Below are 26,101 nucleotides of genomic sequence, written 5' to 3'. Positions count from 1 at the left end.
TGGCTGAATATTTTCACAGGGATACCCATGAATTTCTGTCTTTTCTCTCTTGTCTCTCTTGTGTTTTATATGTCAAAGGTTCCAGTTAGTGTGACTCTCAGCAGTACTCACTGGACAGAACCTGAATCAAAATGCAAAGAAATGCCAATATATGCATCTAAAAAAAAAAAAGAAAAAAAAAGATTTAAGGAGTATGTATGTTAGTAATATTGTAATACTTCTAAAATGAAAATTACAAGGTCTTAAAGTAAGTTTTTTAATATTGAAAAGATTTTGCTTTGTACTCCTGCAGACAAAGCATGCAACAATCAGCTTTATCAGGCTAATTTGAAAGCTCAGCTGAAAACAGCTAGACTGGGCTGTGCTTTGCTGCAAGACTAGTCCCTTTCCTAGACAGAGACAAAGTCATTCTTGAACTTAAGCAAATACTTTGTAATGTGGCCAATTTATGCCCTGGTTTATCTCATTTTGACTTCAGTGGGGATTGGAAAGTCCTCTGTACTGGTTATGTGTGTTTTGTGGGAATACTAAGGTATAAAGAAATGACACCAAGTTAGGTGCGTGTGTCGATCTGCTCGAGGGTAGGAAGGCTCTGCAGGAGGATCTGGATAGGCTGGACCGATGGGTTGAGGTCAACTGCATGAAGTTCAACAAGGCCAAGTGCCGGGTCCTGCACCTGGGGTGCAATAACCCCAAGCAGATCTACAGGCTGGGAGATGAGTGGTTGGAAAGCTGCCAGGCAGAGAAGGACCTGGGAGTATTGGTGGATAGTGGGCTGAATATGAGCCAGCAGTGTGCTCAGGTGGCCAAGAAGGCCAACGGCATCCTGGCTTGCATAAGAAGCAGTGTGGCCAGCAGGTCTAGGGAGGTGATCGTCCCCCTGTACTCAGCTCTGGTGAGGCCGCACCTCGAGTACTGTGTTCAGTTTTGGGCCCCTCGCTACAAGATGGACATCGAGGTGCTTGAAAGAGTCCAGAGAAGGGCAACAAAGCTGGTGAGGGGCCTGGAGGACAAGTCCTGCGAGGAGCAGCTGAGGGAGCTGGGTTTGTTCAGCCTGGAGAAGAGGAGGCTCAGGGGCAACCTTATCGCTCTTTATAAGTACATTAAAGGAGGCTGTAGAGAGGTGGGGGTTGGTCTGTTCTCCCACGTGCCTGGTGACAGGATGAGGGGGAACGGGCTAAAGTTGCGCCAGGAATGTTTTAGGTTGGATATTAGGAAGAACTTCTTTACTGAGAGGGTTGTTAGGCATTGGAATGGGCTGCCCAGGGAAGTGATGGAGTCACCATCCCTGGAGGTCTTTAAAAGACGTTTAGATGTTGAACTTAGCGATATGGTTTAGTGGAGGACTTGTTAGTGTTAGGTCGGAGGTTGGACTTGATGATCTTGAGGTCTCTTCCAACCTAGATAATTCTGCGTTATTCTGTTAACAAGACCATAGTACATGTTTTTTCACTAGGACTCTGTATTGCCTACCTAAGTTCTTGGTTTAACTTCAAAATGGCAGATCTTGAAGATCATTTAGAAACTCTGCCAATAAACTAAAGCAAAGTTTAGAAAGTTTTTTGTACTTCTTTCCCTTGTGCCCACTATTCCCCCCTCTGGACACTACTGCTCCTGACAGAAACAGCTTTTCCACTTGGCTCCTGTGAATATTGCCGCTTCAGAAGGACAGATTTGTTCACTTTTGAAAGGCAAGGTAAAGTAACCCTAGAAGAAGATGCCAGAAAGTTCTTTATACCCTTGTTCACTCTGAATATCATAGTGTGTAAAATGGATACTCTAACTGTATTTCTATTACAATGGCACCTGTTGAGTATATTCTGATCAATGGTTCCTCTGGGCTAGATGTTGCATCCTATAGTCAATATCGCCTGACCTTCAAAAGCTTATGATCTTAAACTCTCAATCGTATAACAGTGACCAAATGGAGCCCAGAAAAGCCTAAGGGAAAAAAGCATAATATCCAAACATACGAATCTTTGCTTGTAGAATTGTGGTGTGATTCAAAAATAAATGAAATAAGCAATGCTAGCAGCAATAGGGAAGAAAAATTTCAAACTCTTTTGTTAGTTTATATCAAGGATCCATTCAGCAGTGTCTAGTGTGCCAGCTAGTACACTAGAGTCAAAGTACTTCAAGCAATTCCATTATAAATCCTGCTATGGAGAAATTTATAAGTCTGCTGTAAAAGTTCACTCAAGGCTGATCAGCACCAAAGAACATTTCTTTTCCACTTAAAAATAATATGTGGCTGCTGTTTATAAATGATGAGGTTGCACAAGTGGAGAGAGAGAGATTTTGAAAAGCACAAATTGGGATTGGGATTCGAAGACATTCTCCCTGTCTTCGAATAACTGTCAAGAACACCAAAACAAAAAAAGGTGATGTAAAACACTTTTACAAAATCCCAGTGTTGGAAAGTGTAAATTTTGATGAGTAGGAGGAAGAGAAAATGAAATTTGACTGCTAATAATTTTTTTTTTCCCTCAACAGCCTAATTTTTTCCAACTCTTTGAAAATTATAATTGGCTTTTGGATTAAGTTCTTCTCATGATTGAAACTTTAGGAGTTTAGTTACTGGAGTTTCAGAATTGTCTTCTATAACTTCTACTTCATATAATTTTATACCTGCCCATTTTTAACAGCTTTCTGCTGTGATAAATTGTAATGACCATCTGCCCATGATCACCTGTCAGCTATAAAATATAGCAATATACATTTTGAAATTGGACAAATTAATCTTTGCATGATAGACTTTTCTACTGTCTTATTTCTTATAGACCTTTGTAATAATACTTTGTCTAAATTTGGCTGCCTTCTAATTAATAAAATTAAATTTATAAAGTCAGACAAAGGAAATTAAATCCAAGTTGCCATAGGACAAAGAGTGTGAGCAGTATGCACAAAATAATGACAAGTCAGGGCTCACGTTGCATCTCTATTCTTTGTGGATTTACAGACAATGCAGAATGTAATATACCTCATTTTCTTTCTTCTTTAGTATGTACAGCAAGTATGTATGGCATTATTAACACTATATATTTCCTGGGTGTAATGTCTCCTTTCCATCAACAACACTTTTTAATTTTTAGTAAGGTGCAATTGCTCCTCATTGACCTAGATATAAAAGCCTCCCTTACAAGTGCTGCACCTCCCTTTTTAAGAACAAATTTATAACATGCACAGTCTTGAGTTAACTCAGACACACCCACAAAAAAAAAAAAAAAAGTAATAGTAGGTCTGTATGTGACCAAAAAAAAACACCTGATTTTCAGGGAAAGAGAATTCTGACCGTTACGCTAAAATGAAGAACTGAAAAATAATGGTCATAACAGCTATGCAGTTTCTAACTTCCCAATACATTCTCCGGTATTTCCTTGCATGGTGGAACATCAAGAGAATGCCACCAATGGAAGGTAGTCTAGTTAAAAATATATATATAATAAATGTGCAGACATTTCACTAGTAAAGGGATCTAAGTCCTAGAAATACAACTGGAGCACAGGATATTTCTGCAGTTTAGCTCCAACCTTTGGAGTCCTTGGTTTTGTGGGAACGGACAGACATCTGCTTGCAGGGTAGAGTATAAAAACTTCTAAAAACTTCTAAAAACCTCAGACACTTAAAGGGAAAGTCCTATAGTGCTGGCACGTCAGAGAAGAAATACATTTTGTCTAGATCAGTAAAATTTCTTAAAACATCTTTTAGTAACAGTTAAACTGTTAACTGTAATTTCAGAAAGGAAGAAAGGACCCATTACACACATGAGGTGTCTTACCTAATATCACACTGTTTTATTATTCCCTGTATCCAGATATATTGTGCTATATCTACATAAGGAAAAAACAAGAAATAGTATTGATGGATTTTCATATACAGGTGGTTTATCATTTCATATATACATATATAAGTAAATATTATATATACTGTGTGTCAGGTTGTTTTGCTGTGACATGGAAAAATCTACTTTTCAAAGTAGCATATGATGACAGGAATTTTTCCCCCATATATGACATGGTACTGAAATATGAGTTGTATGGTTTTGCAGGAGAATAACAGTTTTAACTATATTACATGTTTAAAATCCCAACTGAACATAATATAACTTTACTAGCTCATTTCTCCTGAGGCATCAACACCATTTATCATTACTACTGCCATCTGGCATGTCTGAACTATCATGATCAGCATTTTATGTGGAAATGAAAGCATTCAATATGGTCTCTCTTCTATAATGCTCTGAGGTCAGATACAATACTGCTAGAGGCAGCGAAGATGCATTTTTATCACACACTTGAGATACATCCATTTGACATATTTTATAGTTTTCTAGGTTAAGACCAGCCAAGCTTTTTCTTATTTGCACTGACCTGACATGGGGTCATTTGCTTCAATAACAACCTAAGATTCATTCAGATAAGTTATGCTACACTGCAGTGTTCAAAAGACCACATGCAGTCAAATATCTGAGTGCTGAAAACCAAATTTCTAGTACATATTTTTGCTGTGTAACACTAGAGATTGGAAAGACAGTGGAATCCCTTGCCCAACTGGTTTCTACCCAGAGAACACCTGCATGTAGTTCACTTAGTTTAGGTCTTTGTGAAGAGGTATTAGTTGCTCTAGTTTTCTTGCAAAGGATTCATGGAATGTGGGCTGATGACTTAGTTAAGATTATCTTGTAGTTTAAGTTCAAAACTTCAGTTCCAGTGTGTAAAAATATATGGCTGTTCCTTTTTACAACACAAATTCATGAGTCACTGTCAATTTCCAAGCCCCAGTAATTTATCATGTGAGAAGCAGCGTTACCACAAATATCTTTTATCAGCAGCTCCTTCATTGCCATTCATTGTGATCATTATAAGATAGAGGGGGAATTCTGGAATAAAACACTGAGTCTGTAACTCTCCATAGATCATACCATTATCTTTAATAAGTTTAGAGTTCATCCTAATACTACATATTTACTCACATAATTTTAAACTCTTTTTTTTTCAGTGACATTAAAATAAACATATTGTTTTTATTGATATTATATGAGTATTGAAACAGCTTCCTGAAATAAGGTTGCAGTGAGATGGGTGTTAGTATCTTTTCTCAGGTAACAAGTGATAGAATTTGAGGAAATGATCTCAGCTTGCACCAGGAAAGATTTAGATTGGATATCAAGAAGAATTTCTTCGCAGAGAGGGTGATCAAGCATTGGAATGGGCTGCCCAGGGAAGTCCCCATCCCTGGGGTTATTAAAGAGATTTGTGGACATGGCACTAAGGGACATGATTTACTGATGGGATTCAGTAAGTCAGCTTGATTGTTGGACTGGATGGTCTTGAAGGTTTTTTCCAACCTAAATGAGTATATGTTTATATGATTAGCAAACTTACCTGTGATGGCAAGCACTGTGGGTTAGGAGAGAATGCATTCTCCCTGTAGACTGCTGCTGTTTCTCGTCAGGAAACACTGCTCATTGTCACTCATGGTTATTACAGATAATTAAAACATGGATGTGGTTCTCCATGCTCATTTATCTTCAGTAATTCAACATTAAATCTGTAGATAAAGGGTCAAATTCTAATAGAATAGCTAGCAGTTTGGTCTGCTATTGATCCCATCATACTGCAAAAAAATCCTGTGGTGTATGATGATACACTACATGAGTAAGACAAGAATCTTCCTCCACATGATCTGTTGTAAAACTGTAATCTCATAGATACATTCAGAAGGCTAAAAATAACTTGATTGACAATGTAACTTAAAAACTACACACATCAGTGAAATTTGTTAATTTCTTATTACCATGGTAAATTCAATGTGTTTGATAAATGCTGTCCTTTTGAAAAATAAACAGATAATCTCTGTGGCAAGGTGCTTCCAGATGTTTCCTAAATGAAAACCACCAGCAGTTATCTGGAATTTACAGCATACTTAGAGCATCTAGCATGTTTAGAATACAATTGGAATTAATACCGGTTCTTTCTTATAATGCAGTGATATGACACTGTCCAGATGTTCTTGTGGTGCAAGTGCTTTTCTACAGTCACATTTCAGGATGGACCTTCACTTTGGGAACCTGTAAGCATTCTAGCAGATATTTCCATTATTGCAATGGCTAACATATAATCAAAATTAGGAAAATTTTCTCAGTAACTTTCCTAAATTCAAAATCCTGAAATTCTCATTCTGAAATATGTTTAAAGTCTTAGGGGAAGGCTGCATGGAAAACTGGCATTTTCCCTTGGAGAAAAGCTCAAAATGTAAAGAAATCCAATGTAAGTAACACAGTGCAATCAAGAAAAAATATCTCAGGATTAAAATGTTTGTGCTTGATACTTTTCTGGTGGTGTCTGGATAAGTTGAATGTTATTTCTAACATGCAGAAGATAGCTTAGCACATAGGTGACAATATATCTTTTTTCCCTTTTCCTTTCCCTTTTCCTTTCTCTTTCCTTTTTTCTTATTTTTGTTTTATTTCCAACTTTCTTTTCTCCCCCTCTTCCCTTTGGGAAGGGGAGTGAGTGAGCAGATGTGGTGGAGTTCAGCTGCCCAGCAGGGTGACCTCATAATAAAAAGCTGATTTTTAATGATTTTTTTTTTTTAACTCACTACCTAAGCACTAATAGTTCCAAATAACTTTTCCCACTCTCTGAAAACAGACATTTCAGTATTAATTGAATGACTTAGAATTACCCCAAATTTCAAGAATTAAATATGACTGACTGTACAATACCTAAGAGTCCTGGGAAAATGGTTCTTACCAGTTTTCCAAAAAACTGTTGGAAGCCTGTGGGAAAAATAAGTAATCATCCATTTTTTTCTGGCTTCATATGTGCTTTCATACTCTTCCCAAGAGATAAATATGTTTTATACACTCTTTGGAGAGAAAAAGAAACAGTTCGATTTATTTATATTGTGGGGTGTTTCGGTTTGTTTAAATTTTTTTTTGTTTGTTTGTTTGCTTGCTTGCTTGCTTGCTTGCTTTTTTAGTCTTGGACTTGGAATCCTTTGGGCAGTCAAAACAAAAATGGAAATTCAGAGTTCCTATATTACTACCATCCCAAAACTCAATTAGCCAGTGACAGCACTGACAGAGGTTCTGAATGGCTCCAGATCAAATGCAGCCAGTTATTACACTGAAAAATATGAACATAGTTCATCACAAAAACTTGCTTTTTCACTAGATGTGTTTAGATTAGTGCAATAATATATAACAAATTCTATCTCATCAAGAGAATAATTGTTATTTATACATCAATTTGTATATTTTTTTTCAGATAATTTTAAGTGATTTAGATGCAGGATTTGTGTTGCTGTGAATGACAATTTGGAACTATCATTTCCCTGGTGGCTTTGGAAGTTTTACATTATCTGTCTTTATCAGTCTTCAAACATACTTATAAAATATTCTTTTTTTTTTTTTTTCTTTTTTAGTTTGAAATAAGGAATACAAAATACAATGGGGAAAACTGAAAACTACCTTTGAAGAACATACATAGTTGAGTGAAAGTAAGTGCCTGTGTTAGAATATTGATGTTTAATCTGAGTTTATGTTCCACTTTGCTAACACACAGGATACTAGACTACTAGACTCTCTGATTTATGACCATTTCTGTAATTCCCTTTCAGTTTTATCATGACAAAAATTATATCCTTAGGTAGAACTGGAATGTCAGTTGATGACTAATTTATTATTTTCACTGGATGATAATGGGAAGTGTCTATAAAATCTACCGGTTAAGAAGTTAATACAAATTACACCAGAAGTTAACTTGGGTTCTTGCTAATCTCAGGTTGGTGATTACATGTCACATTAGAGTTTTTTGTTTGGTTGGTTTATTTTGTTTTTGTTTATTATTAAGACAAATTACCTATTAAGACAAAAATACCTGTCAAACAGTACGCTTTTCCATAGAAGCATCCAGAAAAGTTTATTTTTCACTGTATTCTGGTGGTCCAACTGATGACAGTTTATTGCAGAAAATGTGCATCACAAATGAGCTGAGACAAGCTAAACAAACCTCTCAAAATCTAAGACGTGGCATTCACTTTCAGCGTGTGCATGATCATTTGTATAAGCCTGAATGAAATCCATTATGTCATCTATGTGCAATGAGGCTAGAGAAAATAGAAACATTAACATCACTGAAGTGTCAAAAAGCAGACCTATTTGCAAGTGTTGAGTTTGAAACACAGAAGGGAATGTTCTGCACAGAATCACCAGCTTTGCCTAACTGAGCCATGCTTGAGATATGGGCCAAACAAGTTTCAAGTACCACAGCTTTAAGGGCATATTTTACAGTATGTCAATGGCTTGGCTTTTTCTGGGTTTTATCATGTTTCAGAGCACTGTATGGCAGAGAGATGGTATAGGAGAGGAACCATCTCTCAATTTAGAGAAGGCAGGACTGTTCCCATTTTATCACTTGAAAAAGTGTTTATTTTACTGACAGCACCAGTTAACAGAAACTACAATTTATAATAATTATAAAAAAAAAATCTGCAGCACTGATACACAGTGTGATGAAAGTTTCAAGAACCAGTCATTGCACACCTTAAGATCTTTTCCTTGGACTTCTGATTGCTGCCTGTGAAGCTAATAGCATATGAAGAGAGTGAGGCAGCCAATTCACTTCTAGAATAAGTTTTGAAATGGCTGTGCGGCTGAAATATGACATACTTTGATCAGTCTCCTTTGTTAAAGTCCATTTGTTGTTTTTGTTTTGTCAGTCTATGCTGTATCTAATTCATAGTGCCATGTCTCTCCATACTTAGAAAGACAAATCATAACACAAAAATGACACACGGAGAAGAAAGATTTTTAATTTATGTGCTTGGACTGTTCCCATAGCATAGCACTGTCCTTACCATTAACATACTTTGGTGTTAGGTTATTGGGAACACCTTTGCCTACTAAAGGATAAATATTAGGAAGCTTGAACCTAGGTAGTGCTTCAGTGGTTTTCACTGCAAAATGAAGGAATTGACTTGAAAGACAATTCTAAAATGTGCTGGGGAAAAAAAAAAAAAAAAAGATTTTCAGCCTATTTTTTTCCCCGCAGCTGAACAGCACTAATATGAGTTTTCCCTACTTTCTTTCACCTGCTTTCTTTTCTTGCAAGCTGTTCTCCACTTCCCTTATTATTTTTCATAGTTTCTTTAGTTAATATGTGTCTCCTGAGGTTGGATGTGGATTCAACTATTCCCATCTACTTCATAAAGCCTACAATTAAGGCTGTATCTCATTTCAACAGCTCATCTATTTGGAAGAATATTGAGCCTCTACTAATCTGTAAGTGTAGAAAGAAAAAAAAAAAAAAAACGTACAGTACTTATTACAGAGAAAAAAATGTCAGCTAGATATGGCAACTTGGACCAATTTTGTTTCACGTGGGATCTTTTACAAAATACCATTTCTTTATTGCTTCCACTTACTTCTGCTCTCATTGGCCTCTTTTCTGTCCTCCTTAGTCTTCCCTTTCTGCTGCTACTTCTTACCTCATTTTAGCTTTCTTCTCTTGCTTTTTTTCCTGCTTTTCTATTGAAAAATTTTGTGTTTGTAATCATTTGGATTGACAAATAATACACTGTATTTTACTTTATGATTACTTACCACGCATGTAGCAAAATTAATATTTGTCAGTGTTAATAGATCATAATACAGTCACAGTGCTCTTTTTTTTTTTTTTTTTTTTTTTTTTTTCTGGGTGGTGAATAATTTGCATAAAACAATTGTTCTTTATTTACTGTAATTAGCTGAGTGTTACTCAGCTGATGGAGCTTGGAAGTTTTACTTCCAAATCCGTATGTTGTCTGTATCATCTGTGATGAAGACATTGAAAACTTAAAACCAAGCTATCAAACAATATTGTGTAGGTAGGTAAATCTAAAAACTGTAAAGCAAAGTAGTAAGTGGTAGCTTACTGTTTCTTTGCACTAAGTAGGCACTCAGACAATGATGGTTCTATGAATAACAATGGATTTAACTTTTACTGGAGCAGTTAAACAGTCTCAAGGATGAGCCATAGTTTTTATCCTGGAAAAAGTATGATCAGGAAAACTGTAAATAAACCAGACATAAAACTACATATAATTTTTCAACATTTTAAAAATTATGATAATACTCATCATGTTCAAAGGAAAGATAATTCAGTCCTTAATTTTGTTCTTCAGTTTATCATTTGATATGTCTGTGTAGGGAAGTTATGGTTCAAACACATATATTTTTTAAATTATGATCACAAATATACACCTCATCAACCTGGTAACAAAAAAACCCTTTATTTTAGTTGTTTATAGGTCTAGAACAATGACCTTGCTTTAGGGCTGTGAAGTAGAAAACTGAATTTGTGATAGGTTTAGCTTCAAAGGTACACTGTCTGAAAAGGAGCTCTGTATAAATCCATGTTAAGTTTTACAGAGGCATCGGAACTACTTTGCTGAAATAAAGAAGATAAACAGTGATTCCTGAGCATGACATATAAATAGATGTATGAAGACACTAAAGAAAAATGAAAGAAAAGAACAGATAAAAAAAAATAAAAATCCACCAGAGCTAAAATTTGGGAAATACAGAAGAAAAAATATTAGGCTACTGCATGTCTTCAAAAAGGTGCATGGGTGAAGAGTATCGTACTTTAAAAAGAAATGTTTTTGGATACACTAGATGTACTTAAAAAAAAAATCTTTAAGTGAAACAGAACTATACAGACAAACAGACAAACTATAAAAAAATGCTACAGAAGCTTGAAAAATATGGTACTGCATGTAGAAATGAAATATTTCATAGATTTTAGATATTTACTTATGTTTATATATATGATATTTATTTAGATATTCTAAAGAAGACAGGCTTGTGCTGAGACATCCCAAATTCTGCCCTAGTACTGGTTTCATAAGTAAAGTTCCAAAAGGAGCAATAAACTGAGAAGGTAGTTTGGTGGGCATGAAATCAAGTGGCTTGCAGATATTGCATGATATTCATTTTGTTCCACCATCACAATCTAACAGAGGGAAAGGATTATAGGTAAAAAAGCAAAGATAGACAAAGTTATAGAATTAAACTGAATAAAATTTGATGTTCCTAATTTATAAAGTAACAGCAGGGAAACGTGTTTAAATGATTACAGAAATTTTTATGGGAAACTGGGAATTTCAATGCCTATAATAAGCACTGAAGCTAGAGGAACTGAAAAATTGCAGACATAGAAAGACTCAAAGAAAGACTGGAGAAGAAGAAAATTCCCCAAACTGCTACTACTTTATCAAAATGATGCAATGCCCATCTATGATGCAATAACTTTGGCAACATTTTCTGTAGGGGTGTAACACAAAGTTGTCACTTTGAAACTGAAAATCCCAGTCATTCCTTCAATAGGGAAAAACAGTGTGATTAATCTCAAGTCACTTACAGGGAAGACTGGCAAGAAAAGGTGGATGAATTACTAAAAAGGAAAACCATGCACAATATGATGCTAGGGAGGGCAATCTACAACTTCTGTTTGCCCTCTCTATTTCAGAAAAGGTTGGTGATTCTGCACAGAAGTATAACATGCTTTGTAAGACCACCGAGACGTTCATAATACTGCTTGAAGATGACTGTGCATCTCTTGACAACAGTCAGTATGAGTGACAGAAAACACAGTGAATTTCAGAGGGTAAGTGGCATTAATAAATTCAGTCATTGGGTAGATCACAGATATTTGGAATTTTGTTTTATAGAACAGGGTTCTGCAAATTGTTATCTTCTTCATCTGGAAAAGAAAGACACAAAATCAAACCTTATGGGCCAGTTCAAACAAGAGCCCTAAAAGTCTTAATTCCATGTCAATCTCATTTTTGGCTCTGGGTACATCTGTCCCGGTGTCTTGGCTAGTTTGCTAAGTGTGAGTTGGAAACTGCAGAAACTCATGGATTACTTAGCAGGGATGGGTCCAACTGCAAATTGGGTACAGTGGACACTTAAAAGTACCTCGTGCCCAAACTGTCTTTGTACTCAGAGAAAAACCCCATAATATTTAAGACACAGGCCATTACTGAAACATAATCAAAATCAAAATAGCATAAGCTAGAGCCACATGATACCAGCAGTGGCATCCATCTCTCTGGGTGTGATTAATTAAACTTCTTTAAGAATAATACCTTTCCTACATTTCTGTCCACTCTAACAGGTATACAGTGAGAATTTCAGGAAGCCCTTTGATCTGTGCAGGTCTTCTGATGTATAGGTCAGGAAAGGACCAGACTCATTCTGGTTCCCATAAATTTAGTCAAACTCCTGACTAATTTACCATGGCTTGTATTCCTTGCATTTGCAAGAAGGAGATGAATGTCTGAACCAATTTCACACAGTTTACTAGAGATTTAGGTTTTGACAGTGCACATTACACACAGCTGTGGTGTCTCATCAAAGTTACTCTCTGCTCTCTGTGCTGCATAAACCAATCTCTACTATTCTGCACTCAATTCCCCCAGTTGTCTTTCTCCTCCTTTCTGCCTGCTACAGAGAAGTGTGATGTGTTAATTAGTTAATTAACACATCTTCTTTGTAATTAACCTGGCCTTCTTTTTATCCTAACTATCCACACCAGGAAGAAGGATGTTAGGTGGATCAATTTACAGCAGTCTAAAGCTGTTTACAAGCATATAGGCAGTTTAAAACAAATAATATGTTAAGAAGGTCTCAACAGAGAAACAAGTTTTATTACCAGCTACTAAAGTAGTAAAAAATGACATTTTCACTAGAATATTATCTGTGCTGTACTTTCTAATGCCCAGCTTGGGAAAAGATGCAGAGAATTTGAGGGGAAAAAAAGTAAGGAAAACATGCCCCACTGGAATGAAAAGGGAGGAGGGAAAGATTTGTCTGAAACACTCACCTGCTGGAAGGTTAAAGTATCAGAGGGAACGTTTTCTGACAGCAACCTTTGGATGAGGAATTAGTTGTACTCTTTTGTTTGGAGCATGCTGTTTTGCATAGGTAGTTCTCCTATGGAAAATTCTGCTACAGCGTGATTAGCAGCAAGGGTATTTCAGGGATAGACTAGTGCTTTGTTCTATTTGATTTAGGTGGGTATTGCTATAGAGAGATTTGATTTTTAATTTGTATGGTTGTGAGTGTCACAAAACAGTTTTAAACATTTAAGGCTAATTCAGAAAAGAGACTTCTGTGCCACTGTGCAAAATACTGGAGGTGCCTCACTTTTAAGTGATTGGTCTCCTGACTGGAATCCAAACCCTGACAGGAACTGTTCAGTGTAGAGATGTATTTAAAATCTATTCACTCTCCAGAGTATAGATGACCTACCAGAGGCACATAAATTTTAATTTTATCTGCTTCAGAATACTCGTGTGAAAAGATATGTTGACAGTTGTTCTTTAAAAAGAAAAGAAAGCAGGGGAGAACTGGACCCCATTAGTTGCATTTCTGTAGTGGTAATGGGAGCTGACTCCTTACGTACAGCTTAAGTCATGAAAGTCCACAGTATTTTATACATTTTACCCTGTTCATGTTTCATGAAAATACATAAATAACATCTGAAATAGATGCTTCACTCAGTAGGTAAGTTGTTTTTTTTTCTTTCATAATTGTATGTTTTTATTTTTTTTCTCTTCTTTCATGATTGTTGGTGAGGCATAGGAACAGGTCACCCAGAGAAGCTGTGGATGCCCCATCCCTGAAAGTGTTTGAGGCCAGGCTGGATGGGGCTTTGGGAAACCTGGTCTGGTGGGTGGCATCCCTGTCCATGGCAAGGGGGTTGGAATTGGATGGTCTTTAAGGTCCCTTCCAACCCAACCCATTCTATAATTCTGTGACCTTTCTAACAATCGAGTAACTAAAGAAAGTTGATAATATTCTTCCCTTGAAAGGTGTAGAAGACTTAAGAGTCTGCTAGTGCAATCTTGTGAATAGCTTGTCTCTGATGTCATGCTATGAAAACTGCTAAGCAATAAGAATTGCAGGAAAAAAAAATGGCAGTTTCTTCTATGTTATTATGTTTGTGATTGTGTGGCCTGTCTATGCAGCTCTGACAGTACTAAGGTGTTTGTGGAAATACACTGAAACAAAACTTTCAGCACCAGAGAAACTTAAGATAAAGACACAGGCACCAATGTCAATTTGAAGTGTTTTAAAATATTCTGAGATAGCTGAGCAGGGATTTGCAGAACTATAAATTCTGACTTAAGTGGCTATCTTCTGTCTAAGTCATGCTCTAGGTGCTGAAATTGTATTTTAAATCAAGCTACTAAAGTTTAGATAGGAGTGACATAAACCCATAAGAATAATAATTTTTCATTCCTCAGGTGTGGTGAAGAAAAACAGAAACAAATGCTTTTTTTGCTTCACCTTTCTTACAGTCTCACAGCCTTTTTTTTTTTTTTTTTTTTTTTTTTTTTTTTTTTTTTTAAGGAAAAGTAAGAGTTACCTTTAAGAAGCTTCCAGAAAGCGTGAAAGTTTATTTCTAGAATTGTGGCAGTGTTCAAATTTAGTGCAGTAATTAACTCATCCTCAAATAATGTGATTTTTCAAATCTTTTTTAAAGAGAGAATCCTTTTCTTTATTGCAAATGAAAATTCAGGAGCACCCTCTTGAGTGTGGTGCACCTGTTTGATGATGCATGTCATGAAGGATGCAGTCCATATGCTGCTGTGTGACTCACGAGGGAGAATGTCCTTAGTGCAAGGGAATGCTGTCAGCTTCTACAGATTTTTAGTTTGAGTTCATTTGCTGTAGTTGTTCTGCTGGAAACTCAAAGGGAAAAAAAAAAAAAGTGCCCAAGACACCTGTAATAGATTTGGAACCTTTGCTGAAAGAAAACAAAACTCCATGACATTTTTTTTTTCTTTGCTTTGTTGCAGTCATCTCCCTTGGAAATTTTAACACTGGTCCTACAGATGTAAAGCATTACTTTATTCCTATGTCTGTATAGTTGGTTAGAATGGGAACACAATCTGTCAGAATTTAGTTCACATTACTGCAAACATTTACTAGTTTAATTCCAGAACAAATATCAAGTGCCTTTTTGAGACGTGTCATCAGGAACTGATACCAACGGGCCTGAGTGCTCGAAAGTTTTGCTTCAGGACCTGCCCAATATTTCTTGTAACTGCAGGGAAGGGGCTGGTTGGAGCAAGCAGATACTGCTCTGTATGGCCTCTGAAAAAGCATCTGTATTATTCTGAATGTCCTCACTAGCTGTGGGCACCGTGACGGTGTCTTTGGAGATGCTGGGGGCGTTCAGTAGCTTTTGATACTGACTCCTCTGTTTGTTTGGAGGGATCTGTACCTTTGGATTCTAGCTAGGAGCTGGCTGCCTCCAGACAGGAAGAGATTGGCTTCCTGGTGTTACTTCAGGGATGCTACCTGCCTTACAGCTCTTCTTGTGTGTTCTCCCAACCACTTTAAAGCAGTACTAAGGATTTTCATTCATACCAGCACAAACATATATTCATTGAAGCCAGCGGGGGCTCTGCACCTGTGCTGTGTCCTGCTGCATTTCAAGTCAGCATCGCAAAGTAACCACACAGCACTCAAAAGTGAGTCATAACTTACTCTTTCTCCATTTTTTTACTGCTTGTTCGAGACAACAGGGAGAGATGATGTGGATGGACAGTTGTATAATTTTTGAAATTTAAAATAAAAAATCTGAGCAATAAAGAGCGAAATAAACTACATGTTATATCCTGAGCAGCAGCCAACTAAATCACCCCTGATTACTCCTGACATCAGCCTCTGGGATTCCCTCTTTCCTTCTGAACTGTGTGTTGCAAGAATTTACAAAATAAAAAAAATTGCCAACTGCTATTCAAATGATAAGTGGTGCATGCTAATTACATTTTATATGGTGATTAATTAAAAATAACCATGCAAATGTCTAATTTAGGAGTCACTCGATTCACTAAGTCTTCAGACACTGCCTAGCTGCCCTAGGCATTTGGTGGTTAGGCAATTTATTCAAGCTTTCAAAATATTCTCAAAATGTCTAAGATAATGAAGGTTCTTGAAAAAGTTTCAGCTAGCTTAGAATGTATAAACAGAGGTTTCAGAACAGTAAAATAACACTGCATATATTTGCATTTTTGAGCTGAAGTGCTCTGTGTATACATAAAAATAGAACAGGAAGTGAATAATAGAGATTCTAAATAATCTGAATATTTAGCTGTGTTGCAGGCTGCAGCACACAGCAGACCAGTTCATAAATAATTTCATTGGCTCAAGAAAATTAAGCAATCTTACTTAGGTTTAACTTTTTCTTTAAATAAGAAGCTTTTAATATACGCTGGACTTGCCTTACTCACAAATAAATATTGAATCAGTAGAACAATGCCATAACGGTGACAATTCAAATACAGTGAATTTTAATCAGTGGAATATGCGCTTTATGAAAGACATTACAATGGTCTAGAGGATGGGAAATTAAAATATACCATGTGAAGAACATCTTTGGAAAGTCATAAAACTTACAGAATCTGAAATTTCCATTTTTACTAATAGCAAAAAGAAAATATAAATACTTTGCAGTTTTAGGATCCCGCTCCATGTGATTTTTATTTTTTTTAAATAGAATTGAATTTAGTGAATAGATGATTGAAAAGAGAATGAATGTGTCCAAGAAAGCCTCTGCATTTGATTTAATGTTTCTGATTACATAGGAAACAGCACTCTAATGCCTATTGCCGTGATTCTTCTTAGAACAAATACATGCATTTTCCTTGTATAATACAAGAAAATATATGCTGTTCCTTAAAATCTAACTTTCACAACTTACTATTTTTTAAGCCTTTTTATGAAATACCCAACTTTTTTCAGCAGAGGTGAATGAGTCCTGGATTATGACAAATGGTCACTTCAGTAAAGGAATAATCAATAGAGCCATCTTGGAAAATAGAATGATGTTGTAAGGGTATTATCCATGCTGTTCTGGGCCACTTGAGAATTGTTTCATCTCTGAAACTGTTCCAGTGTATTCTACAAATACAACAAATATATCTGCAGGAATGTTCCAATATCAAAATACAGAAAAATTAGATCAATAGATGCAGAATGCACATACTTCTTCCATGCATTAATGATGTCCCAGCTGCTCTACCCATTTCTTTTGCAAGAACAAATTCAGTAATAATGGATACTTGTTTTCTGGTACTATTTTAGTTTATACAAGGCTATAAATAGAGTGAAAAGCTTGTGTCAGCAGGCATCCTACCTGCAAACGTTTCACAAGCATAAGTAAAATTAATTGAAGTATTAATTATGAAATATTTGTCCTGCTTTTATTAATAGCAGCATTTCTTGCCATGTACAGTGAAGCCCACAGTAGCTGAGATTATATGACACTTCCAACTATTCTCTAAAATGCATTTAGCACACAGAATAATTATTTTACTTTTAAAATTTGTTTACTATTTAAACACTTAAAATAGGAGTAGCATAGAATAAGATACATAAAATGACATACAGTGGTAGATCTTTTTTAGTCAACCTTTGTTCATACAAGACTTGCAACTTGTTTTGTAAAAAAAAATCATTACTGTATGATATTATTTTTCTCAGTTCTAAATAACTCATTGTATTTCAAGATATGGGATTCAGATTACTTGCCACTGGTAGTAGTGGCTGTAGATACATCAACACTGGAAAGTCCTGCCTACTAAAGGAACTTCTTTGCATGTTCAGAAATTATGTCTCATGTCTGTTACTCTGGTAGTTTCTGCAAATTTCAGGAGCTTTATCTGTTTACTGATGATCTACCAATGAGGTTGTCCAGTGTATTTCGAGGAACGTTTCATAGCATTTACAAGGTGATGCTTTGGAAATTGTACGATTTACAGGGGAATATCTAATAAGCTCTGTCATTTCACCCAGAAAGCCGTGTGGGTAGACAGTTTCTCCATTTTCCTGGTACATTATTGAGGGCTTGCTTTTGTACCCCCAGGGTTTCCTGCAGGGTTTTAATAGCTTTCCACACTGAATGCTGGGTTTGGAGGCTGACAGATGATTGTACAATCTCGGAGAAAGTTTGCATTGTTTTTGCTGATTTTTTTTCTTTGTTTTGTTTTGTCTTTCTATCTAATGAACCTGTTGACTAGCTCTTGCTTAGTGTGGAGGTTTAGCTGGAGATTATCCATCTTATGGAGATGCTTCCTTATTGAACTAGGTCCTGAGTTTTCATAAGGAGTGCATTTGATCCATAAAATTCTCCCTCTCTCTCTCTCTCTCTCTCACTTTTTCCCTCTCAGCAGTAATAAGACCTTTTTCACATTGGTCAGCAGCACAAGAAATCTCACTAGGATAAGTAAGCAGACAGTTACTCAAAACATCAGTGTCATGTCTTCCAACCATGCAGCGTTTGTTAGGTGAATGACAAAGGACACAGCTACTTTGGAAGACCTGTTACTACTCTGTGCTTCTTACCCACACAGTCAAGAAGTACATGGCTTCCCTCTCCCATTCCACTAGGGCCTGATAACACTCGCTTCCACTCTTTGCTGTAGCCTACTACAAGTACAGGTCCACCAGTGGCGGCAAACATAGTTGGTCCCTCTGTGACAGTTGTTGCATTGAGCAGGCATTGGCTCCCTTTGTCCCAAATATCTTTGTCTCCTATGCATATGCAACAGCTACATTTAGTCTGTGGTGCAATATAATGCAACCAAGTTGCTAATTCTGATGCCCCTAAATAAGATTGCTAATCAAAACCATATTCAACTTGCCTGAATGTGACTTTTTTTTTTTTTTTGCAACTATTAAAACTTGAATGAAATGAAACATTCTCTAATATAATGTCTCACTGAAGAAAAGGGAGAACAAGGTCAAAGCATACAAATGTTACATATCTGCTAACATACAAAACAAAAGCATCGTAGGTATTTGTATTTCAGAGCAACAGTAATGACTGTCTAAATCTTAGTTGTTCTTTTGTTTTGTACTTTATCTTCTGAATTATTTCTAAGGGATTTTAATAGGAAAACTTAATATAAATATTCTGCTGGTAAAAATACCTAAATGTTTTCTAAGCTCGCTTACGTTTTTTAGAGACCCAGTTACCATAACAACTTGAATTGTCACTATAGTAATAATCTTTTATTATGAAACAGTATTTTTCATACAGATGCTGTTTTCATAAGCATCTTGACCTTCATAAGTGAAGTTATTTAAAAACATTTTCTGGAAAATATTCATAGTTTTATAAGAAAACATATGCAAGGGATAATTTTCTTGTTGTTTTCTTTAGTATAAAAAAATCAAGTCTCACCTCAAATATTACATACATTAAGAGGCTCTTTATTATTTTCTTACACATTCTTTTATTATTTTTTTTTTGTCCACTTAGTTTTTTGGCTTATGAAAAGCAGAGGATGTAAAGATTCCTTACTTATTTATTTAATTTGCTTCTCACGTGTTTCCCTTCTCACATTTACCAGGGTGTGTGTTAGTTGAAGGCTGATTATTTCTATTTATATATGTAAGAACCTGACACTCTTAGGAAACACCTTCAGCTTCAAACGAATATAATAAAATACAATATATATGCAAGTATAATCAACAATATGTAGATATATAAATAATATTATATTAAATCATTACATGTAGTTTAATTTATGAAATAATAACAGCTTGCCCTTTCTTACGCAGCCTGGTATAGGTTATGATAGAATTGCCTTCATTTTTTCTGGAAGAAAATATTTCCTTTTGCTCCCATGCAACTTCCGTTAAGGATTTTTTTTTTCAACAAACTTCCATTTATTTCTGCTTTTGCAGTTTCTTATTTTTTTCCTTTTGTGGTTTTTCTTTTCAGTCTTATTTTTGCTGTTTCAGAAGCTGGTTCCCAGCTGGGTCTCTGAGGATAGAAGAGTCAACCCTTAGTAATGTATTCTACAGAGAGAGACTTAGGAAAGGAATCAAAGCAGTTAAAAGTTAGGTCTTCTAGAGAAAATTGATTCTTTTATATATATAAACAAAAAACCTGAAACACCAGTAGTTTTCAAAGAGATGCTATTCCAAAACAAGGTATTTAAAAAACAAACAAAGAAACAACAACAACAACAAAACTATTCATGTATACATGTGTCTCTGTCAGCATGCTAATATTTGTTAAAAAGAAAATTGGATTAGGCAGTTAATAATACAGGTTAGGTATTTTAATTTCTTGAGGTCTGAGTGTATTTCTGATGCCTATAGTTAGAATCATCTTTCCCCTACTAGAGTGTCTTGCCCAAGGGCCACATGTTTTTGAGGTTCTGTCCTGGGAGATGAGAGATGTGGAGATCTGAATCCTTTCCTACATTTCTGAGTATGCTTAGCACATAGATTTCTGTGCAAGAGGGTTTAGTAGTGGTATCATGACTGTTCTGACAACAAGGCATCATTACTGATACTTTTTGCCATGAGTCCTATCCAATAAAATGTATGAGGCAAACTTTGAGAACATCATGTAGTATTCTTTGGGGGATTTTCTGGAAGAATGTGAGCTTTGTGACTCTTTTGATAAGTGCTGAGCAGTAGATCAATTTTTTCACAGCCAGAAGGTATGTAAGAAATTTTAAGATGGAAAACTTCTGTAGAAGATGGTTGAAATAAACCACTATGAGATGAAATTTGAGTTGATTTTAATGCTTTTGACTCTCAGACTATGCACTTAGACTCTTGGAAAACTTCAGCCATGTCCTGATACAGATGTTTTCCTTTCTGTTGACTCTAGCCTTGAATTCCAGTACCAGCTGTGGATTTTTCACGTATCTGTTGGCCTCAATATGTTTTATGTTCCCAAAGTTATCAAGCAGCAAAAGTTTCTCGAACTCGAATGCAGTGTCAGTGCAATTTTTTTATATCTCTACAGTGCTGTTTGTTGTATGTATTGAGAGACGAATTTTGTCTCTGGGTAAATCAATGCATCGTTTCCCCCAGGTTTATATGTAAGTGAAGTTGAGTATTCATTTTTTCCCCTTCTGTTTTTATAAAGGCTTAATTAACAGAAAATACTTGAGTGTGTTCACAGTTGCATTTTCAGTTCTTAGTCCCTATTAAGAGCTTTGTCCAGTAGTTCCAGTAAACTGATACATTTCTGAAACATTGTGAATGTATTTTAAACCTGCAGGTTTAAATCCTAAGGACTCCTGGTGTTAGTGATACCATTTCTACAGTTGGAATAACTGTTGGTAGACTTTCTCTGTGAAATTGTATTTTTAAAAATGTTGAATATCTTTGTCCTTATATGAAGAGTTTTTGACAAGTGCAATATCTCAACATTGAACTTTCCTGGTACTAAGTATTTTTTTTAGATCACGCTTTTTGCTTCAAAGTAGCCAAAACTGTATCCATCATAATGAAGTTGCTAAGCCAATTCATTTCCCTTTTGTTTGTATGCAGTATTCTTTTAATTGGATTTTGTGTAGAAGGCTACAATCACTAGTCAGACACTTTATTTGAGCAATTTTACACTTCTCTAGTTCTGAATCTATTGAACTATGCATATGTAACAGTGCTAAGAATGCTTGAGGTTATCTTTGAATGCCTTTTAATGCCCTAAATGGAAAAATTGTAAGTGTTCTTATTTTCTAGAAAGGAAGTCCACTAGGCATAGATTTTATAAAGAATTAAAAAACTATAGACAGTAATTTTTTGTTCACTCATTTGGTAATTTGTGGATTTCTTCACGTTGTACAGGTTGTTTAAAAAATGTTCACACTTTGAGCAATTGCACTGATAAAGCACCAGAATAACTACTTACTGCCATCTTTCATTATTTTTCAGCTTCATTTTGCTATCATTACCTCATTTCTCATTGCTGTGTAGTCCAATACTATATAGTAGTTCTTTAGGAGAAAGGGTACTAGCTTTCAAATAGGTACAAGGCCATTTTTATCCCTAATATTTATGAATATGCCTATTCTGTAGACACTGATAATATGTGTGCATAGCAGATAATTAGTTGTATATCTAAGAATTCGTAGTGCACGTATACTATTAGTGTCTGTATAATGTTCTATTTCTGCATCATATCACAAGATAAACTGCAGGAGCAGTACTGCAGCCACAAATTTATGGTCACATCATAGAGGCTTTGAAGTGGTTACACTGATAGGTAGTTGTTTTAATAATTTGAAAACTTATCTTCTACATGTTGAGAGCAAAGGTTCAACAGTAGTTATTCTAAGAGCCTTTCTGATAAGTTTTTATTATATAGGAAAAGCATTAAGTCTTCTGTTTAATGTTTGGATAAGAGCATATGCTACATTCAACAAGGGTTTAAATAATGTGTAACGTATTTTTATGCCTTGAAAGTGACAGCATCATATTCAGTGATAGTCACTTATCTCTGGAAATATTTTTTTGTTATTAGAACTAATGAGAGAGTTTTTACAAAAACAAACTAACAGATTTATCTCTGATCTCCTTTTATCCTAATAAGTAATGAAAACTGTAAAAATAAAGTTACCTGTATGAGATCAGAATTTGATACGAAAATTAGGCTTGTACAGAACTGTGTTTTATGCCCAATTAAGCCTTGTGCACAGGCTGTTGGAATGAAGGATTGTACTTATGATGCTGTAGGAGAAAATCTGTGTGCAGGAGCCAAAAAGCACTCTTCCTAGCACAAGCCAGGCAGAGATATACCCAGCCCAAGTCTGCCATTGTATATTTCTCCTGTCCTTGAAGCAACATCAAATGATCAATGTCATGCAGAAAATCTGGGACCCTGGAAGGGTTCCGATATTCTCTTTATAAAGGCCAGTAAGATTTCTAAATCAGATTACAATCAGGTTAGATCACTGGGGCTTCACTGTATGAAACCATGTGTCATTCAGTTACTAACAGGAGTGCCTCGAGCATCAGTTAAGGAAAATGCTGTATTGTAACCTGCTTCTAACATACACAGCTTCTAAATTTTAATATTAGAGGGACTTTGGGAACTCTGGTACTGAGGGCTTAATAGATGAAGTGAACAGTCACGAGAGAAAGTACATTGACTTGATTTTTGTGTAATCGTCTGTTTTATTAACAAGGTCTATACAGCACAAATCTTTCACATTTCCGATTTCTCTTTCCACATCTTGTTTTGCAGCAGAGATACCATAGTAATGCAGTTTCCTATTCTATGCTGGCCTTTGCATTTAGGTACTAAAAATGCTAGTTAATGAGCTTTCTTTCCATCCCCTCTTCCTTTGTTAAGCATGCAATAAGCCTGCCAGAATCATATAGTACTTAACAAATGGGCATGTTAAGAATTAGCTTGTATTTTCAGGGTCAGTTTGGAGAAAAAAAAATTATTTATGTTATGCAATTTCAAATTGCACTTGAGGAATTTTCTGGGTCTTATTTTGCTCTTTTGTCATTCAAACTCAAAAGGCTTTATTGAAAAACTGATATGAGATTGTTGGCTATGTTTGTTAAGTGTGATGAGAAAGACATACAATCCTGTTGGTCTATATAGTTGATTATGTTGTTTGTTTGTTTCCCACAAATAAAATTAAGTGGTTACACTTAAAATGAGTTCTTAATTATCAAGTTACAAAAATGATTGTTTAACTTATATTGGTATTAAAACTAGGGACCGAGGGCACTAAATTTAGACCTACAAAGTTTCAGCTCAACTCCTGAACTTAAAAACTTTGTTCAATACTGTTTGATTGTTGGCATTGAAATCAGTAGCAGAAAAACAATAGATGATTACAAACTCTGTACGAAGTCGTACCACTCATCCAGGTTGTCTGCAGAAGAGGACAAAATATCCCATCACATTTAGAGGATGTTACATTTGGGAGGGTCTGCGGTTCTAGTGAAAAAACTGTGTAAGATTGAGTCCAATGAGCATTATATTTTCTTTTTCAGGTCTTAGTGTTTTCTGTTCAACGATACTGATGTTTGGTTTTAACAGCATTAGGAAACATTGTTTTGTGGGCTACGCTGTAATAGTGCAATTCTAATAGCTGAAACCTGGTTAAGATGAGTATATGCCAGTTTTTGTTCAAGACTTAGCAATCTCCTGGACTGTCCTGTTCAGGATTTTCTTTAATGCTAGCACAAGGCTAACTGGAAAGTCAGAACATCATGTATCTGCCCTCCCTGTGGATGTTTTGCTACCATGGGACTGAACTGCAGTTTTACAGACTATTTTTCCACTAGTTAGCAGCAATCCACATGGAGCTGTAAGAACAGTATATAGTTTTTGTTACCCAGGAGATCAGGTGGTAGAATATCCATCAGTGCCTTCTCCAATGGGAGAGGCTTCATGCAACTTAAAGTAACAACTTTTACAAATTAAGCTACCATGGATTTTTTTTACATGTTTTGAAATAACTAGATATATCAATGTAAGAACACATTGTGCTTTAGTTTTCTGCAAAACCTCTCTATCATATTAATCTAGTAGTCTGAGCATTTGCACAGTGTAACATTCCCATCACCAAGGACAAATTAGAGGGAGTAGGTGGATTGGACTTAATAATAATGATATTTTAGAAATATAAATATGGGACTGTGGTAAATAATAATGCATCATCCATCAGTACTGAGTCTTATGGCAGTGTAACTGGAACACTTGTTTCTATTACTCTTGTTCTGCAAATATGAAAGAAAATAAACCAAGCCAGAAAGACTCCTTAGTGATGCACAGATCCAACTTAGAGTCATTTCATGCCCACTTCAACAATGAATTTGAAGGAGAAATCAAAATATTACTGTTTAAATGGCTTCAGTTAAACTGGAAAGGTACTTAAGTTTTGGAGAAATTTTCATCTCAAAACACCAAGAAAATAACCTAAAAGTTGCAGGTCTGTCTTTGGACCCTATACCTCCATTTATTTTTATCTTGTTGAATTTAAATGACATTAATGGTACTGTATGGTTCATTAGCCAAGAAACTGTGAGATAAAGCTTTTCTCCTGTTCTTAATAATATCATTCTTCAATGATAGATTATAGTAAGCTCTAATTCTACTTTCTTGTATTTCCCAATAAATCCAAATAACTTCAGTTAAGTCAGTAAGTTACTCTTTACTTGTGCCATTATTAATTAGACCCCAGTATGGTTAAGTTGATCCTTTTATGTTAACAATAAAACAGTGTACATTGTGGTATTTAATTAACTTATCAAAACAAAATGCTGTTTATAATAAAAGATGTCTATCTAGGCTTAGACACCTTACAGTTTAATTGCTAATAGTCAGAACTTTGACTTGATAAAAACAGAAGTCCCTATTTGTCATGACTCTCACATCCTTGACTCCTAATGAATCCTAACATGATAAAATGTAATGAGTAAGTAATCACAGTTCAATTTCATGGCCTTCAGCAGTAGTAGCTGAGTCTTGCTCACAAATCAGGAAGCTTGAAGCCCAAATTGTTCCAAAGTACCCCCACAACAGTGATTGTGTATTTGTGTTACTGCTCATGTTTTCTGTTTAGATTACAGCAGGCCAACAACTCATTGAGAGCTTTCTGAAGCACAAGTGTGCTGTTTTCAAAAGATGAGTGCTAAGCAGAAACACGTAATTAAGAAGCCTATATTCCTGCATTTAACCTGATTCGGTGGCCTGTGCTAAAAGAAATCTAAAATTTGGCATTCTCATTGAGTACTGTTGCAATACAAGCCAAAAGATTTTAGTTATGGGGCCTGTGATAAAGTATAATGAAAACAAGACTGAAATTAGGTTAATCTAGCTAAAATCAAAGGGAACTTTTCAACAGGTAAAATAGAGGGAGAACAGTGATTTAATTGTTGGACCTGAAAGAATTAGGAACAGTATCACAAAAGGAAGGCTACAGCTAATGGCGGCACTGATGATGGGTGGTGCTTGCAATGTAATTGAGCCCTCGGTGTTTTGCATGGCAATAAACTAGAGCTAAGCTATTATATTCAAAAGAATATGTAACTGCAACCAGCAGGTAGCTATAAATTCCAAGATTGCTGCACGGGATATTCAGAGCTGTCTGAATAGCTGTTTCTTGTTTGATTGTAACCAATATACAACATAAATGCCCCAGAGAGCATCAAGGGCAGCTATAACTTTGTTCTAACTTTGTACTTCAATTAGTAAGAGAGATGGTTTTTATTTCCCCATGGTTTCTTTTTTCCCCACTAACACTATGAATATCCAACTTGGCCTTG

At 35.7% G+C, this 26,101-nt stretch overlaps 1 long non-coding RNA gene across 7 annotated transcripts in view; it reads left to right on the top strand.

Moving 5' to 3' along the window:
- LOC106019500 (uncharacterized) overlaps positions 1–26,101 on the top strand; it is a 76,602-nt gene that overhangs the window by 39,064 nt on the left and 11,437 nt on the right. For 4 of the 7 annotated variants that reach the window (XR_002405601.4, XR_011809021.1, XR_011809023.1 and 1 more), the window contains exons 3-6: positions 5,989–6,072; positions 6,198–6,269; positions 7,429–7,503; positions 11,514–11,651. This is a non-coding gene — a long non-coding RNA (uncharacterized lncRNA). The remainder of the gene's footprint in view (positions 1–5,988; positions 6,073–6,197; positions 6,270–7,428; positions 7,504–11,513; positions 11,652–26,101) is intronic. The other 3 variants (XR_002405603.4, XR_011809024.1, XR_011809025.1) reach the window with 3 other exon arrangements.

This window comes from Anas platyrhynchos, chromosome 4, assembly GCF_047663525.1.
Source record: "Anas platyrhynchos isolate ZD024472 breed Pekin duck chromosome 4, IASCAAS_PekinDuck_T2T, whole genome shotgun sequence".
NCBI lineage: Eukaryota > Metazoa > Chordata > Aves > Anseriformes > Anatidae > Anas > Anas platyrhynchos.
The sequence above is the reverse complement of the archived record's forward strand: the minus strand, read 5'-3'. Positions and strand labels throughout refer to the sequence as shown.